The following is a 19,980-nucleotide window of genomic DNA, read 5'->3' as shown; positions in this document are numbered from 1 at the left end:
TAACATCGGGTTCTGTGATTTTATGAAAGAAGCACATTGTAATAACTACATCACATAATTTTATACTTTTTACAATCATTAATGAATATTTCTTTCTTACAAACAAGAAAATACGTCATGATACATTATTTTGCTATAATTGAAGATTTTTTTAGAAGGCTCAATTCTCAGCTCCTTTTAATTTCTGGGTCATGGTTTACTTTGATTATGTTGTGTTATGGTGGGAATGAACATAGTGGAGGCAAAGAACAATGAAAGAAGCATGAATATTAGTAAGAAGAATATTGACTCGTGTGTAGGAATAAATATTAAATAAATAAATATTGTGAAAACCAAAGAATTTTTAAAAGACATGTTATAGGACTTTATCATAGAAGATTATTTGAATTAAAGTACCTATAACTTCTGAGACTTGCTGTCAAGTTCAAAAACTTTAGTATACTCTACCATATTCACTAGTTATACAAACTTGGCCAGTTTCACTCAGTCTTTAAAACTATAAATGTAATAATGTACCTACCTCAAACTGCAGTGAAAATTAACAAGAAATATTATACTATAGTAATTTTTTTAAAGATGAGATTATTACTAGAAAAATAAAACAGGGTTATTTCATGATGTTAAAAGGGTCAATTCATCAAATAACAGACCTTCAAAATCTATGAAATAAAAATTAACAGAACTAAAAGGAGAAATAGAGAAATCCATACCATAGTTGGAGATTTCTTTTTTTTTTTTAAGAGTTAGGTGGTGACTTTTATTCCAACCTCCCGCCCAGGACAGAAATTCTTCCTGAAGGATGATTCTAGGCCTCAAGTATCCGGTTGAAGGTGACCAGAACTTGGAAAGTTCCTGACATGATAAGTCAGGACATCCAATTTAAGAACAGATGTAATGTTAGAAGAGTTTTCTTTATGTAGGGCCAGATCTGTCTCCATATGTAACTTCCAGCAATTTGATCCTGTTTCAGGTCTTGGGAGCTGTTTTTTTTTTCTTTTTTTAGAATTTTATTTACTTTTTTATACAGCAGGTTCTTATTAGTTATCCATTTTATACATATTAGTGTATACATGACAATCCCAATCTCCCAATTCATCACACCACCACCACTTCCCCAGCCACTTTCCCCCCCTTGGTGTCCATACGTTTGTTCTCTACATCTGCGTCTCAATTTCTGCCCTGCAAACTGATTCATCTGTACCATTTTTCTAGGTTCCACATATATGCATTAATATATGATATTTGTTTTTCTTTTTCTGACTCACTTCACTCTGTATGACAGTCTCTAGATCCATCCATGTCTCTACAAATGATCCAATTTCGTTCCTTTTAATGGCTGAGTAATATTCCATTGTATACATGTACCACGTCTTCTTTATTCATTCGTCTGTCGATGGGCATTTAGGTTGCTTCCATGTCCTGGCTATAGTAAACAGTGCTGCAATGAACACTAGGGTGCATGTGTCGTTTTGAATTATGGTTTTCTCTGGGTATATGCCCAGTAGTGGGATTGCTGTGTCATATGGTAATTCTGTTTTTAGTTTTTTAAGGAACCTCCATACTGTTCTCCATAGTGGCTGTATCAATTTACATTCCCACCAACAGTGTAAGAGGGTTCCCTTTTCTCCACACCCTCTCCAGCATTTATTGTTTGTAGATTTTCTGAGGATGCCCATTCTAACTGGTGTGAGGTGATACCTCACTGTAGTTTTGATTTGCATTTCTCAAATGATTAGTGATGTGGAGCAGCTTTTCATGTGCTTCTTGGCCATCTTATTATGTCTTCTTTGGAGGAATGTCTGTTTAGGTCTTCTGCCCATTTTTGGATTGGATTGTTTGTTTTTTTAATATTGCACTGCATGAGCTGTTTATATATTTTGGAGACTAATCCTTTGTCCATTGATTCATTTGCAAATATTTTCTCCCATTCTAATGGTTGTCTTTTCATCTTGTTTGTAGTTTTCTTTGCAAAGGCTTTTAAGTTTCATTAGGTCCCATTTATTTATTTTTGTTTTTATTTCCATTACTTTAAGAGGTGGATCAAAAAAGATCTTTCTGTGATTTATATCAAAGAGTGTTCTTCCTATGTTTTCTTCTAAGAGGTTTACAGTGTCCGGTCTTACATTTAGGTCTCTAATCCATTTTGAGTTTATTTTTGTGTGTGGTGTTAGGGAGTGTTCTAATTGCATTCTTTTACATGTAGTTGTCCAGTTTTCCCAGCACCACTTATTGAAGACACTGTCTTTTCTCCATTTTATATCCTTGCCTCCTTTGTCATACATTAGTTGACCATAGGTGCATGGGTTTATCTCTGGGCATTCTATCCTGTTCCACTGATCTACATTCCTGTTTTAGTGCCAGTATTATATTGTCTTCATTACTGTAGCTTGGTAGTATAGTCTGAAGTCAGGGAGCCTGATTCCTCCAGCTCCGTTTTTTTCCCTCAAGACTGCTTTGGCTATCCAGGGTCTTTTGTGTCTCCATACAAATTTTAAGATTTTTTTGTTCTAGTCCTGTAAAAAAATGCCAGTGGTAATTTGATAGAGATTGCACTGAATCTGTAGATTGCTTTGGGTAGTATAGTCATTTTCACAATATTGATTCTTCCGATCCAGGAACATGGTAAATCTCTCCAACTGTTTGTATCATCTTTAATTTCTTTCCTCAGTGTCTTATAGTTTTCTGCATACAGGTCCTTTGTCTCCCTAAGTAGGTTTATTCCTAGGTATTTTATTATTTTTGTTGCAATGGTAAATGGAGTGTTTCCTTAATTTCTCTTTCAGATTTTTCATCATTAGTGTATAGGAATGCAAGAGATTTCTGTGCATTAATTTTGTATCCTGCAACTTTATCAGATTCATTGATTAGCTCCAGTAGTTTTCTGGTGGCCTCTTTAGGATTCTCTATGTATAGTATCATGTCATCTACAAACAGTGACAGTTTTACTTCTTCTCTTCCAGTTTGTATTCCTTTTATTTCTTTTTCTTCTCTGATTGCCATGGTAGGACTTCCAAAACCATGTTGAATAATAGTGGCCAGAGTGGACATCCTTGTCTTGTTCCTGATCTTAGAGGAAATGCTCTCAGTTTTTCACCATTGAGGATGATGTTTGCTGTGCGTTTGTCATATGTGGCCTTTATTATGTTGAGGTAGGTTCCCTCTATGCCCACTTTCTGGAGTGTTTTTATCATAAATGGGTGTTGAATTTTGTCAAAAGCTTTTTCTGCATCTATTAAGAGGATCACATGTTTTTTCTTCTTCAATTTGTTAATATGGTGTATCACATTGATTGATTTGCGTATATTGCAGAATCCTTGCATCCCTGGTGTAAATCCCACTGGATCATGGTGTATAAGCCTTTTAACGTGTTGTTGGATTCTGTTTGCTAGTATTTTGTTGAGGATTTTTGCATCTATATTCATCAGTGATATTGGTCTCTAATTTTCTTTTATTGTAGTACCTTTGTCTGTTTTTGGTATCAGGGTGATGGTGGCCTCGTAGAATGTGTTTGGGAGTGTTCCTTCCTCTGCAATTTTTTGGAGGAGTTTGAGAAGGATGGGTGTTGGCTCTTCTCTAAATGTTTGATAGAATTCACCTGTGAAGGCATCTGGTCCTGGACTTTTGTTTGTTGGAAGATTTTTAATCACAGTTTCAATTTCATTACTTGTGATTGGTCTGTTCATATTTTCTATTTCTTCCTGGTTCAGTCTTGGAAGGTTATACCTTTCTAAGAATTTGTCCATTTCTCCCAGGTTGTCCATTTTATTGGCATAGAGTTGCTTATAGTAGTCTCTTAGGATGCTTTGTATTTCTGCGGTGTCTGTTGTAACTTCTCCTTTTTCATTTCTAATTTTATTGATTTGAGTCCTCTCCCTCTTTTTCTTAATGAGTCTGGCTAATGGTTTATCAATTTTGTTTATTATTCTCAAAGAACCAGCTTTAATTTTACTGATGTTTGCTATTGTTTTCTTTGTTTCTATTTCATTTATTTCTGCTCTAATCTTTATGATTTCTTTCCTTGTACTACCTTTGGGATTTGTTGGTTCTTCTTTCTCTAGTTCCTTTAGGTGTAAGGTTAGATTGTTTATTTGAGATTTTTCTTGTTTCTTGAGGTCGGCTTGTATTGTTATAAGCTTCCCTCTTAGAACTTCTTTTGCTGCATCCCATGGGTTTTGGATCGTCATGTTTTCGTTGTAATTTGTCTCTAGGTATTTTTTAATTTCCTCTTTGATTTCTTCAGTGATCTCTTGGCTATTTTAAAACGTATTGTTTAGCCTCCATGTGTTTGTGTTTTCTATGATTTTTTTCCCTGTAATTGATTTTTAATCTCATAGCATTGTGGTCAGAAAAGATGCTTGATATCATTTCAATTTTCTTAAATTTACTGAGGCTTGATTTGTGACCCAGGATGTGATCTATCCTGGAGAATGTTTCATGCACACTTGAGAAGAAAGTGTAATCTGCTCGTTTTAGATAGAATGTCCCATAAATATCAATTAAATCTATCTGGTCTATTGTGTCATTTAAAGCTTGTGTTTCCTTATTAATTTTCTGTTTGGATGATCTGTCCATTGGTGTAAGTGAAGTGTTACAGTCCCCCACTATTATTGTGTTACTGTCGATTTCCTCTTTTATAGCTCTTAGTAGTTGCCTTATGTATTGAGGTGCTCCTATGTTGGGTGCATAGATATTTATAATTGTTTTATCTTCTTCTTGGATTGATCCCTTGATCATTATGTAATGTCCTTCCTTGTCTCTTGTAACATTATTTATTTTAAAGTCTATTTTATCTGATATGAGTATTGCTACTTCAGCTTTCTTTTGATTTCCATTTGCATGGAATATCTTTTTCCATCCCCTCCCTTTCAGTCTATATGTGTCCCTAGATCTGATGTGGGTCTCTTGTAGACAGCGTATATATGGGTCTTGGTTTTGTATCCATTCAGCAAGCCTGTGTCTTTTGGTTGGAGCATTTATTTCTTTCACGTTAAAGGTAATTATCAATATGTATGCTCCTATTACCATTTTCTTAATTGTTATGGGTTTGTTTTTGTAGGTCCTTTTCTTCTCTTGTGTTTCCCACTTAGAGAAGTTTCTTTAGCATTTGTTTTAGAGCTGGTTTGGTGGTGTTGAATTCTCTTAGCTTTTGCTTGTCTGTAAAACTTTTGACTTCTCCATCGAATCTGAATGAGATCCTTGCCGGGTAGAGTAACCTTCGCTGTAGGTCCTTCCCTTTCATCACTTTAAATATATCATGTCACTCCCTTCTGGCATGTAGAGTTTCTGCTGAGAAATCAGCTGTTAAACTTATGGGAGTTACCTTGTCTGTTATTTGTCATTTTTCCCTGTTGCTTTCAATATTTTTTCTTTGTCTTTAATTTTTGTCAATTTGATTACTATGTGTCTCGGCGTATTTCTCCTTGGTTTTATCCTGCCTGGGACTCTCTATGCTTCCTGGACCTGAGTGGCTATTTCCTTTCCCATGTTAGGGAACTTTTAGACTATAATCTCTTCAAATATTTTCTCAGGTCCTTTCTCTCTCTCTTCTCCTCTGGGACCCCTATAATATGAATGTTGTTGAGTTCAGTGTTGTCCCAGAGGTCCCTTAGACTGTCTTCCTTTCTTTTCATTCTTTTTTCTTTATTCTGTTCCATGGCAGTGAATCCCACCATTCTGTCTTCCAGGTCACTTATCTGTACTTCTGCCTCAGTTATACTGCTATTGATTACTTCTAGTGTATTTTTCATTTCAGTTATTGTATTGTTCATCTCTGTTTGTTTGTTCTTTAATTCTTGTAGGTGTTTGTTCTTTAATTCTTCTAGGTCTTTGTTAAAAATTCCTTGCATCTTCTCAATCTTTGCCTCCATTCTTTTTCCGAGGTCCTGGATCATCTTCACTATAATTTTTCTGAATTCTTTTTCTGGAATATTTCCTACCTCCACTTGATTTAGCTGTTTCCTTCATCTGGTACATAGCCCTCTGCCTTTTCATCTTGTCTCTCTTTCTGTGAATGTGGGTTTTGTTCCACAGGCTGCAGGATTGTAGTGCTTGCTTCTGCTGTCTTCCCTCTGGTGGATGAGGCTATCTAAGAGGCTTGTGCAAGTTTCCTGATGGGAGGGACTGGTGGTGGGTAGAGCTGGCTGTTGCTCTGGTGGGAAGAGCTCAGTAAAACTTTAATCCACTTGTCTGTTGATAGGTGGGGCTGGGTCCCCTCCCTGTTGGTTGTTTGGCCTAAGGCGACCCAACACTGGAGCCTACCCGGCTCTTTGGTGGGGTTAATGGCGGACTCTGGGAGGGCTCACAGAAAGGAATATTTCCCAGAACTTCTGCTGCCAGTGTCCTTGTCCTCACAGTGAGCCACAGCCACCCTCTACCTCTGCAGGAGACCCTCCAACACTAGCAGGTAGGTCTGCTTCAATCTCCTATGGGGCCACCGCTCCTTCCCCTGGGTCCCGATGCACACACTACTTTGTGTTTTCCCTCCAAGAGTGGAATCTCTGTTTCCCTCAGTCCTGTCGAAGTCCTGCAGTCAAATCCCGCTAGCTTTCAAAGTCTGATTTTCTAGGAATTCCTCCTCCCGTTGCCAGACCTCCAGGTTGGGAAGCCTGACGTGAGTCTCAGAACCTTCACTCTACTGGGTGGACTTCTGTGGTATAAGTCTTCTCCAGTTTGTGCGTCACCAACCCACGAGTTATGGGAATTGATTTTACTGTGATTGCACCCCTCCTACCGTCTCATTGTGGCTTCTCCTTTGTCTTTGGATGTGGGGTATCTTTTTTGCTGAGTTCCAGTGTCTTCCTGTTGATGATTGTTCAGCAGTTAGTTGTGATTCTGGTGCTTTCACAAGAGGGAGTCATAGTTGGAGATTTTAATATATGTTTCTCAGTAATTTATGGGATAGGTAGGCAAAAAATTACATTATGGATTACTTGAACAACACTATCGAGCAACTTGACCTAGTTGGCATTTATTAAACATTAGACCCATCAACTACAAAATACATATATTTTTAAGTGCACATGTAACAGTCATAGACCATATTCTGAATCATAAAACAAGTTTCAATAAGTCTAAGAGGACTGAAATTATTCTCTGGCCAAAATGGTAATAAATTAGAAGCCAATAGCAAAAAGATATCTAGAAAATCCTCAAACATCTGTAAATTAAGCAACATATAGAAGAATAACCTGTTGGTCAAAGAAGCAATCACAAGAGAATTTAGAAAATATTTTCAACTGAATGATAGTGAAAACATTACATATCAAAATTTATGGGCTGCTGCCAAGACTGTATTTAGAGGGATGTTTATAGCTTTAATTACTGATAATAGAAGGAAATAAAGTTTAAAAATCAATGACCTAAACTTCTACCTTAAAAAGCTAGAAAAAGAAGAGCAGAAGTTCTCTTGGAGCCCCTTCCAGTGAATCGCTGACCCTCTGATTTCTATCACTATATCTTAGCTTTCTTTGTTCTAGAACTTCATATATAGAATCATATACTATATCTGGCTTCTTTCACTCAACTTAATGCTTTTGATATTTACCCCAGTTGTTGTTGTATTAGTAGTTCATTACTTATTGTTGTCTTTGTTGAGTAGTATTCTATTGTATGGATATTTAAAAATGTATTCATTTATCTGTTAATGAACATTTGTGTTATTTCCAGTTTTTAGCTACTACAAATAAGACTGCTGTGAATACTGCTAAACAAGTCTTTTTGTGGACATATGTTCTCATTTCTCTTAAGTAAATAACTGTAAGTGGAATTGCTGAGTCATGGAGCAGGTGTATGTTTAAATGTGTAAGTAATGGCTAAATAGGTTTTCAAAAGGTTGTACCATTTTATACTCTTCTTGGCAATATATGAGACTCCCAGCTGGTTCACTTTTTGCCAACATTTGGTATCCTTAGTCTTTCTAATTTTAGTCATTATAGTGTGTGTGAAGTGGTATCTCTTGGCAGTTTTAATTTGTGTTTCCCTGGTGACTTTTGATCATCTTTTCATGTGCTTATTAGCATTCATTTATATTGTTGAAGTGTCTGTTCAAGTATTTTGCCCACTTTAAAATTGGGTTGTCTTTTTATTATCACTCTTGTGTCTAAAAGTAATCACAGGATGCCCAATTATCTAATAAAAGGTAGGACATTTATGAGACTTGCCTATGACTTCACCTAAAAGGCAGGGAAAAGGCCTGGTCATACAGCAGGCTTAAATGGGATTTGGGGAAAGATTACAATTATAATCTGTTTATATCTTATGAGTCCTGCTCATACAAGAAGTTGAAAATATAGCAAGACACTTTTAAAAGAAAATAGGACAGTAAAAAAAGAGAACCAGAAAGAACCTCTAGAAATGAAAAATTGAGTCATTTGAATTTCAAAAAAATTCAATGAACCACTTGAACAAAAATTTTAAAACCTCTGAAGAGAGAATTAATGAACTGAAAGATATTACCTAAAGAAATTCATTACACTGTAGCAGAAAGAAAAAGGGGGGATTAAAATATGAAAGAAAGATTAGGAGATACCAAAAAGAGAAGGTTCAATAGGTTTATAATCAGAGTTTCAGGAAGCCAGATAAGAAAGAATGGGCAGACAGAAATACTTTTTTTTTTTTTTTTTTTTTTGCGATACGCGGGCCTCTGTCACTGTTGTGGCCTCTCCCGTTGCGGAGCACAGGCTCCGGACGCGCAGGCTCAGCGGCCATGGGTCACAGGCCCAGCCGCTTCACGGCATGTGGGATCTTCCCAGACCGGGGCACGAACCCGTGTGCCCTGCATTGGCAGGTGAACTCTCAACCACTGCACCACCAGGGAAGCCCAGAAATACTATTTTTTTTAACTACTGACTCAGTATCCTTCAGAATTGAAGAAAGACATACATTTTCTGATTCAAGAACCACGACTACCTCAAACAAGTAAATTTTAAAAATACACACACACACACACACACACACACACACACACACATGCTGAAGTATTAAAGATGAGTAAATCTTAAAAGCAACCAGTGAGAAAAGACAGTTTACTTAGACTGATAACATTGCTCAACAGCAAGAGACCAGGGCAGTGGAATACCATTACCATTTAATTTAATTTCCAGCTAAAGAGTTACATATTGACAACCGAGTGTGAAATAAAGATGTTTTTCAAATGAAGACAGACTCAATAAAAGACCTACTAAAGAAAAAAGGAAATTAAACCCAGAAAGAGGAAGTGGTTTGCAAAAAGCATTTTTACTAAGGCAAGTGGTAAAACTATGAGTAAATCTGAATAAACATTGCCTGTACCAGACAATAAGTAAAAATAACAATTAATGAGGGAAAGGAGATAGAAAAAGGAAGTAAATTACTAGACAAGAAAATCATGTAAGACAGACAGTAAATGGAAAATGAGGGTGACCTGAGGCAAAAGGCCAAGGTTCTTATGCAATTAAAGAGTAATATTAAAATTTTGTTTAACTTGAAGGACTTCCCTGGTGGTCCAGTGGTTAAGACTCCATGCTCCCAATGCAGGGGACCAGGGTTCGATCCCTAGTCAGGGAACTAGATCCTGCGTGATGCAACTAAGAGCCCACGTGACATAAAACTAAGATCCAGTGCAGCCCAATGAATATTTTTTTAAAAATTTATTTTATTAACTTGAGACTTTTCTAAGTCAGGTAAAAGGTTCAAAAGTTAAGAGTAAATACTAAAAGAAAAGAAATAGAAGGGAATAAAGAAAAGCTCCACTAATCCAACAGAAGGAAAGGAGGGGGAAAGAAACGAGAAAAAAAAAGCATAATTTATGAAAAATAAAAATTAGGATTGTAGAAATACGTCCAAATATGTCTGTTGTCACGGCAGCGTAAACAAAATAAACTATCCAGTTTAAATATAGATGCTTTGATTGAGCTAACGAATCCAGCTACATGCTATTTGAATGAGATATATTTAAGTCATAATGATAAGAAATATACACTAAGCAAAGATTAACCAAAAGAAAGCCTCTGGGGCTTCCCTGGTGGCGCAGTGGTTGAGAGTCCTCTTGCCGATGCAGGGGACACGGGTTCGTGCCCCGGTCCGGGAAGATCCCACATGCCGCGGAGCGGCTGGGCCCATGAGCCATGGCCGCTGAGCCTGCGCGTCCGGAGCCTGTGCTCCGCAACGGGAGAGGCCACAACAGTGAGAGGGCCGCGTACCGCAAAAAAAAAAAAAAAAAAAAAAAAAAAAAAAAAGGAAGCCTCTGTAACTCTATCAATATCCAACAAATGAGACCTTAAGGCAAAAAGTATTTGAGATAAAGAGAATCCTCACATACATAAATTATTCTCCAAGAAACTACTTTGCTAAATAAAAAAGCACAGTTTTGATTCACTTTGTTATAAAGCAGAAACTAACACGCCATTGTAAAGCAATTATACTCCAATAAAGATGTTAAAAAAAAAAAAAGCACAGTTTTGGCTATAAAACTGTTTTTTTCCTAACTTCCCTTGCAACCTTTAGAGAAGTATTTCTACTGCAAAAAAATAGTAATAATAACCCCTTTCCATCCCACCTCCCAAATAAATTAGATCTAGAAATTGCTAAGTTTAGTTCTTTTATCTTTCTTTTTAAATTAACCCCATGGCAATTTAAAAGGTTTTAAGCTGCTTGCAATTTTCAGCAATGTCAAAAGAAAAGGAAATCATGTTGAGTGCTCGTATTATTTTATTCATTAAATCCTGATTACAAAGAGCAGCAAAAGGAATTATAGGTTTAAGTGAGGGTTCTCTGCAAGTTGGGAACACTGACTATAGTGTATCAGCAATTATATTAAATATTAAAAATTATAGAAGAAATGAAAGTTTCCAGGCAGAACAGTAGGTAGTTTCAGAAACTGAGTTCCTCTTTTGCCAGGTTTCAGATGCATTTCTTATAATGCATGAGCATTTCAATTAACTTTCTTTATTTAGTTTTTCTATTTGTGAAAGAATATAATTTCTCCATATATAAAATAGGGATAATAAAACTTGCTCTACCTAGTGCAAGGTTATTGTCAGAATAAAACTAAATAATACATGTGACAGCCCTTTGCGAACCTTTTAGTATTTACTATTGAATGTAAGATGTTATTATGAATCCATGGTCCTAGGATGGACCTAGTATTAGCTTTACTCACCATTTCTTGAACATGCCTGTAAAATCTCAATTATCTGTTATTGTGCTTTGTCTAATGTTCAAGAGTAAAACTATTCCCTTTCATACAGTTACACAAATATAAGCAAATCATGGCCCAGTAAAGCAATTCTCACCATTCATCTCTCTCTCACTAGAAATGCATACATTGGAGTTACATGTATGCCAAAGAGAAAGAAAACTTGTTTCAGTGTTTAGTGTAAAGAAGTGTTTTTTCTTAGTGGTTGGTTTTGTAGCTCTTGTAAGTTTGGTTAGAACATCTAACCCATCATTCTTATTTAGGTGACCCTGAATTTCTGAGGTGGAGACATGAGTCTGGCAAAAAAAAAAAAAAAAAAAGTGGTCAAAATAGTAGTGATGAGGGGGTGAGATGGAATATGCCATGGATATGATATAGCAGTGTTCCCTCCAAAAGCAATGGCCGCCTTCTCTTTCTGTGAAGTCTGTGGATTCACACAAACATATCTGCAGAAAGAGTAGGTGCGCTGACCTGTCAAAAAGCTGGGAGCTGGGTGAATAAAGGCAAGTCACTCCATCTCTCTGAGCCTCCATTTTCCCATATATAAAATAAGGATAAGAAAGTCTACTAAACAGGGTCTTCAATCCACAGCTCAGGCTGTCTGCTTTTGCACTTCAGGAGATCAAGTGCTCTTTGTAAGCTACCACCAAGACCTCTGGCTCTCACACTAGGCCTTTAACTACTTCTCAGCCTTAGTTTCTCACCTCTCTGCAGAGGGCCAGTCAACTTAGAAGTAATCAGCCAACTCTACTGTCTTTGTAAGCATTCTTCTCCCCATATCTTCAAAATGACTGAGTCATCCTGAATCATCACAGCTGCAATGGCATTCCTGACCACAGGGACGCATTCCCAGGTCACCGGTAGTGAAATCTTAGGCAACTGGGCCACCACCTTATATCAGAGACTATGTGTGTTCCACCTTCCACTCAGGAAGGTATCCTCTTCACCCACCAGCGATGAGTTAACCAGTCCCAAATCTCCATCTTAACACTTGTTTTCAACCACCTCTTTCTGTATCAATTTCTGTTAATTCAGACCCTCCAAGAGGCAGATGCCGGGAAATGCAAAGGAATTTGCAGGGAGAGGGAGAGGCTGTGAGGGAAAAAGGCGAGTGAGCCACAGGAGGCAAGGATGGCTGGCAGACAATGCCAGTCTGACCTCACGAGGGAGGGAGAAGATGAAGTGCTGGGTAGGAGAGTCTTAGATGCAACCCAGTTCGAAGAGGAATTCAGCCAGGCTGCTGGGAGCCCATCAGAGGGGTCCCCGTCTGGCAGGAAAGGGCCTGCCTTATGATTGTTGCTGTGTTCACTCATTGGCCAGAGCAGTCAGTGGAAAGTGGGATCTCCACACAGATGGATTCTGTGCACAGCAGCCGGGACAGTCATCAGTTAGGCTTCTCACGCTGGGAGATCTGAGTTGTGCATTTTTATGGCCACTATAATGATGGAGAAACCGGACAACATCTTGACAGGGTGATCAAAATAGATATCACCCATGAGGAGCACACCAGTGTCATGTGCTTCTAGATATGATACCGTGAGGAGGACACCACAATGCTTCCGTGGTATTCCTACCAAAAATATATAACCTATATGTAATCATGAAGAAACATCAACAAATCCAAATTAAGGGGCTGTATGTAAAATAATGACCAGTATTCTTCAAAAATCTCAGTGTCATGAAAGACAAAGTCTGAGAAAGTGTTCTAGATGAAAGGGAACTAAGGAGATATGACAACTAAATTCAGTAGAGACTCTGGATTGGATTCTGTGCCGGAGGGGAAAGAACGTCATGAAGAATATCACTGGGACAATCGATAAAACTGGAATATGGATTGTAGATTTGATAAAAGCATTGTATCAATGTTAGATTTCCTGAATTTAATTATTGTACTATGATTATATAAGAGGCTATTCTTTTTGTTTTTTGTTTGCTTTTTAATTGAGGTATAGTTGATGTACAATATATATAAATTTCAGGTGTACAACATAATGATTCACAATTTTTAAAGGTTATACTTCATTTATAGTTATTATAAAATATTGGCTATATTCCCTTTGTTGTACAATATATCCTTGTATATAAGAGGCTATTCTTGATCTTAGGCAATACACACTGAAGTCTTAAGGCATAAAGGGACATAATATATACAACTATCCCTCAAATGGTTTAGAAAACTAAATCATATAAATTAGAGAGACAGAATATGAAAGGTGTTTTCCGAAAGGTACGTTGATTGAGATGCACATACAACTGCTGACTTTGTCAATGATCAAATACTGCAGGGAGGCATGAAAATCACATGAGCGATATTAAAACAGGTTTTAACACTGACTCTCCTGGCTTCCCGCCAGTGAGATGAAAGAGGTGCTGAATCGAGGTTTTATGGGGTGGCTATCTTTTCTCAATCACAACTATATGGTGATTCATCATTGCACATGCCAGAAACTCCACCCCAGTGGATGCAATTATCTGTTTTATTTTCATTTTCTTTTTTGTTTTGAAAAAGCTAGTTGAGTACGATTCTAAGTGTGGGCATGTTGTCTTTAATCCATTAATCAGTACTGCCATACTGGTTTACATAAAGGGGATGGGAGGGAGGGGATGATCAGACTGCCAGTGTACATTTTAAGCTGTAGAAATTTTAAAATAGATACTAGGTCAAGAAGGACACACCCAGACATCTGAGATGTCCCTATCAAGCTCTTATTTTCACAATTCTTGCACACACAAAAAACAGGTTTATAACTTTAATTTTTATCTCCGTTCACCCAATGTGTCCAGTTTATCCTTTTCAAACCTTGCTGACATCCCTTATCTCCTAGACATTACATCAACTTTGTGAGCTAGCCAGCTCTAACGATGGACTGCCTGGGTCTGAGTCCCAGCTCTGGTGATTACTGCTGTGTGACCTTGCACAAGTTACTTGACCTCTCTGTAGTCTCAATTTTATTATCTCTGTATTAAAGATAAGGATTCTCAGGTTTCGAGCATCTTGACAACTTGTTTAAATCACTTGGCAACTTAATGTAAGAACTGGGAACTCCTATGGAGCTTTTAACTCTCCTACAAAGATACGGGTTAGTTTCCACTAGCACCAGCATTGTGTGAGTTCAAGTAATGTTGCTTAACAGGGTGTTGTTTGAAAACAGAAGTCACATTTCTCATTAAGGAGGATAAACATTTTTTTCCTGCCGTCAGTTCTATTCAGCAAGCATTATTTAGAAAGCAGGCAAAAGAAAGGGGAGATGAGAGAGAGCTTTGGAGTCGGAGGCTTTGGATTTGAAGCCAGGCTCTGTTACCTAATCTGAAGTTTTCTCTTCAGGAAAGTGGAAATCCTGATACATAAGCTGTAAGTTTGTTGGGATGAGTAGCAATAATAGGTGTATATAGTAGGCATCCAGCTGAGTATAGCTTTTCAAAACTATACTGTTCTTTGTGTGCTTGTTACTCGTCAGCAAAAATGCTATACACATGAAATACAGAAACACAAAAAATTTAGTCCTTACCTTTGGGGCTCACCCTCCAGAAATTTGTAATGTTTCTTCTCTGAGAAAGGATATTAAGCCAGTCATATATGCTGCAATTCTTTTTTCCCAGGGCACTTTACAATTTTTGTTTATATTCTTAATTCTCAGGAATTTTCCCTTTTTGTGTAGTAAATCTGTCTGATTTTTCTCTTATGGTTTATTGGCAGCTTTAAACTCAGAAAGCCCTTCTCTACTTCTTGGGTCAGATCAATATTCATCTATATTTCTTTCTAGTTTTTTACAGGCTTCATTTTTCATGTTTAAATCTTTAATCCATCCAGAGTTTATTTGGCTACATGGTTGCAAGGTTATCTTTTTTTAAGACACATTCCTGATGATGCTGGTTGATGAGACTAGCTCATTTGGCTTGTACGCATTTCTATCTCAATAACTTACTGTCTGAACTGCCTGCTGTGAACGTGAATTGCCCTTCTTGGAAAAGGCCCATGGGGTAGAAATATATATCTACGGAGTTTATCCCATTTAGTTGCTTCATTTTTAATGCAGAATAACAAATGTCAACTCTTTTGTCTCAATCATATGCATGTGAAAACTGTGACAGAATATTTTGCATAAGGGCTAAAGGTTAGGGCTTCCTGAAGCCCAGAGAAAAGTGTGAGAGAGATCAAGCCCCGTCATCACCCATTAGACATAACCATGCCTGCACACAAACTTCCCTCACCTGCCTGTCATCTCTTCGCATGTGCACATCTTTCCCAGGTGGACTCTGGAGCCATTTATGCAAGGGAGAGAAAAGTCTAGTAGAAGAATCATCACTGATCCACCCATCCCTTCCTCAGTCCATTACTATGGTTCCTTAAGTACTGTTCCAGGAACTTGACTTTCCTGAGAAAAGATACAGGAAACAGTCTCCGAGTTAGTCTGCCTGGAAACTCCAATGCATTTTCCCCAGAGATCAGACTCGGGCTGGGCAGCCTCACTGTCCAGGAACAGCTGTGAACAAGATAGTTTGCCCGCATAGTGTCTTGCTGGTCACCCAGGGTCACAGTGCTGGTGTAGAGTGCCTGAAGATCACGGTTTGGCCCTCTGGGCATGCTGAGAGGGTGATCCTCCAGCGGCCGAGCCAGGCTACCCACTGTGCCCCTCAGGATGCCCAGCCTGCAGAGCTTCGAGAGTTCTCTCTCACCACCAACGCCCAGCCTGGCTTCCCTGACCTCCTACTTTGAGAGGTGAGGAAACCCCTGATAGGGTTCCCACTCCCTGCCCCTCACCCATTCCATGAATTAAGGAAGTGTTAAGAGTCTCCCACCTCTAGTCCTCATGAGGTGAGTTCACTGGAGCAGGTAGACCTTGAAAGGAGGAATGACTGGGGTTGGTCTCAGCACAAACTGCTGACCTTCTCTGCAGGGGTCTGGAAGGAAAGAGTGCACCTGGGCACTTGTACATGCCAGGCTTTCTACATTTGTGAGATGGAAGTTATGCCACCCGCTCCGCCCTGGCTCTCCTCCCAGTCTCAGGCTACTTGAGCCCAGGAATATTCCTCTAACATGACCACGTTCACTACAGACCTCCAAATCACACAGTCTCTTCTCAGAGTCCTTTAATCAGTTCACCCCGCCATCCCCTAACCCTCAACCTCTCCACACCCCTCTGCCACGCTTTCCTAGCCTAAGGAGACATCAAGGCAAAGCACCTCCCAGTACTTCCCAGTGACACCGCTTTCCCAGGTGGCCACACTCAGTCTGACCTTTGTGATCTTGATGGTTGTCCTGGGTAGGGGGCAGGGAGATGGAAACTTCCAAAAGTCTGTGTGCCACCCGTAAACTTCAGGCTGGCTTTGTAAGCGGTCACACCTACAAGTCTCGCCACCTTTACAGACACAAACTGTGGCTGGTCAAGTTCAGGGTGCTGCAGAGTGGTTTGTGTGTGTGTGTGTGTGTGTGTGTGTGTGTGTGTGTGTGTGTGTGTAGGATAGATGGGGAGGGATGATGTGGAGACAGTCTTAGATAAGCTTCTTTCTTTTTTTTTTTTTTTTTTTTTTTTTTGCGGTACGTGGGCCTCTCACTGTTCTGGCCTCTCCCGTTGCGGAGCACAGGCTCTGGGCACGCAGGCTCAGCGTCCATGGCTCACGGGCCCAGCCCCTCCGCGGCATGTGGGATCTTCCCGGACCGGGGCACGAACCTGTGTCCCCTGCATCAGCAGGCGGACTCTCAACCACTGCGCCACCAGGGAAGCCCTAAGCTTCTTTTTAAATATGTGGGAAGGAGAAATACCATGTGATAGAAATATGCATTCAACCCATTCATCCTAATAAATACATTTCTCAATAATAGAAGTTATGAAAAGAGACCCTCCCTCTAAATGCATAGTCTAAAAGCACAAACTCTCAGGAAAATGACAGGGTATTTAGCAGAGAAACCTCTTAAGAAAGAAAAAATATACATACAGATAGATAACACATATATGTGAGAGCTGGTATATTCCTCAGAGACAGTTTTCAGGCAAAGTTTCTCATTGTGTTTGTTTTTGAGTTTAATTACAGGGTACTAGCATCACTTTCTTTTCTTTTTTTTTTTTTTTTAATTTGGATGATTGCAGTCACTTTGTAACTGATTTCCTTGCTTATCTCCTACCACCCTGATCCATCCTTCCCAGTTCTGCCTTCTCTGGTCATGTACCTCCCAGGTCTAAAGCCCTCCTTTGCCATTTCTCGAGTTTTGTCTTCTATCATTTTCCCCAACATGTGACCTATATTCTGACCACCCCAAAACATAGTTTCCCTAACTGGCTGGGTTCTCTCTCAGATGTCCAAGCCATTGCCACACCGTTCCTTTTAGCCAGAAAGCCCTACCCCCCCACCCTACACCATGGCCATCTAGTCGAATAAAATGTGTTATTCAAGTCTCAGTTCTAGCATTGTCTACTTCTCCTTCAGAGGCCTTCATTTATACTCCAGGCAGGCAGGAGCTACTGCCATTCTGCTCTCATTTAGTACCGTGGGTGACCTTGTATTATCCTTGCTTGGTACATGGTTGTCCCTCCCACTAGACACCAAACTTCGTGAGGGCAGGGATCGTGTCATTCATTCCTTACTTCCTAAGTTCCCAGCACAATGTTGGAAATCAACAAATATGTATTGAATTACAGACCTTAATAGCATCACCATTTTCCATCTACACACGTCATTATCTAATATTTCCCAAAATTAATGGTGCTTCTCAATTCCCTTGCTTAACTTGTCATCCTGGAAATGTCCATGTTTCTTATCTAAGTCTACCTTTTAAACCCCCAAGCTGGAAAAGATTAAATATTGATAGCAGCTCCCTGATTTTTCTCCAAAGGCAGCCAAGAGCTAAGACCCAACACACTGTCCTGTTTTCATAGATAACACGTGCAGGATAACACAAACACTCGGCGCTAGGTCTGAAATCAGGCATTATTAATACCCTGTCCTTCTGTAGACCCGGCATGGCAGGCTCACAAGTGAGAATGTAAATTCACTTTGTCATAGCAAACATTTCTCTTGGGGGACATGGGCTCAACCGCCAGGAGAGAGTAATGACTGTAGCCCACAGGAAGCGGGGGATGAGTAATTTACTGCTGCTAGGCAATTAGTGTTGCTAGAAAAAAAAAATTGCTTTCATTTAAAATTCTCTGTAGACCATATGTATCATGGCTCATGGGATAATTTATGTATCATTAGAAACTAAGGAACATATATCACGCTAACAAATTGTCTTTTCCATCCACCACAGCTGATAGCTCCCAGAGATCTTTAAGAAGTCAGAATTTTGCTGTCCTTATTACAAAAGGTGGTGTGGAAATGTTCGTGTGCCCATTTATCTTCTCGTTCACTCCCTGGTTCTCTGGCAGAGACAGATGGCAAGAGAAACATTGGCCATCAGTTTCATCCTCTGGTTTGCAGCCTCATTTGCTGTAAATGAGCCTATGGTAGAATTGCCATGAGTTGTATTGTTTTCCCTAACAGCTTGAGTGTCTGTTTTGAGATGTGGTTCATCTTGAAATCTTCCCAGTGCTACTATGTTATTTTCTCCAATACACAGCATGCTGAACAATTCTACGGCTTCCCATTCAAAGATGGGTCCTTCGTTCTAAAAGCAAATGACTGCAAAGACCTTGGAGCGAGGGCTTGACTATCCAGTGGGTGGAGCCGGTCCCAAAGGACTTTGCTGAGCAAGGTGGAAGGTCATATGGCAACTAGGCACACATGCTCGAGTTTAGAAGAACCACCCTAAGCTGATTCTCTGTCAAGGGAAAAACATGAAGTGGAAATTCGGAAAATGAGGCTCTTCATTGATGGGGGGTAGGGGGCAGGGTGGTGCACAGGGAAGGGGGTAAAGGTGAGCAGCCCAGCTCCAACCTGCCAGCGTGACATGGAAATGGTATTGGCCAATATCACCAACTACAGTAGTTTAATCTGTGAAACAAAGATGTGAGATGAGAAGAAGCCCCACAGCCACTTACTTGCGAGAATAGAAACTGAGAAAAATGGTGCACCCAAAAGTCTGTTAAAAAGTATTCCCACTCAGCTTCACTCTTTCCTTTTGTTACATTTCAATTGTTTTAAAGAAAATGTACAAGGCTGGGATCCTAGTCTTTTCCTACAAGGCCATGCTTTAATCATTTTGTTAGTCGCTGAGTTATACAGTCCCATCATCAGAATTTGCTCCATCACTTGTGAGGCCCTCTGTTAAAAAAATATTGAGAATGTCAAGACTCTGAGGGCAGAGCATTAAACCTTTTCAGATGCACAGGTCACACAGCCACGAAGCTGCCTTTTATCAGTACTGAGAGCTTGGAACCTCTCAATTAGAAAAAAACAAGGAGGGGAGGCAGAGGTGTTCAGCACGAGCTCCAGCACCAGTTCCCAGGCCATCATTCACTGTCCTTCCTGAAGCGCCTAAGATCCGGACGCTGCGCTGGGGGTTTCGCCTGTGAGGTCCTCAATCATCCTGTCACACAAGAGCGACTTCGTGCATGTTCTATAGTTATGTGAAATTCTAAATCTTTGTTAGAGGAAGACTCTACGTCATTGGAATACCGTGGTCGAGATGTTCGAACATCAAGTCAGGGGCAGCAAAACAAGATTTGCTCAAGTTACATAAAAATAAAGGTGAACCAGTGAGTAGTAAAATGGGGTCTAGTTATTCAATGTTATTGGAATAAGTGGCCGACACACATGAGTGATACAGATATCCGGGATCGTATCTCTAAGCATCACGGCTCTTTATATCGTCAGGAGCAATCCATGGCCAAGACCATAGTAGCAGGTCGGGAAACATACTTTCCCAACGA

The sequence above is a fragment of the Leucopleurus acutus genome, assembly GCF_964270905.1.
Source record: "Leucopleurus acutus genome assembly, chromosome: 2".
NCBI classification, from domain to species: domain Eukaryota; kingdom Metazoa; phylum Chordata; class Mammalia; order Artiodactyla; family Delphinidae; genus Leucopleurus; species Leucopleurus acutus.
The sequence above is the reverse complement of the archived record's forward strand: the minus strand, read 5'-3'. Positions refer to the sequence as shown.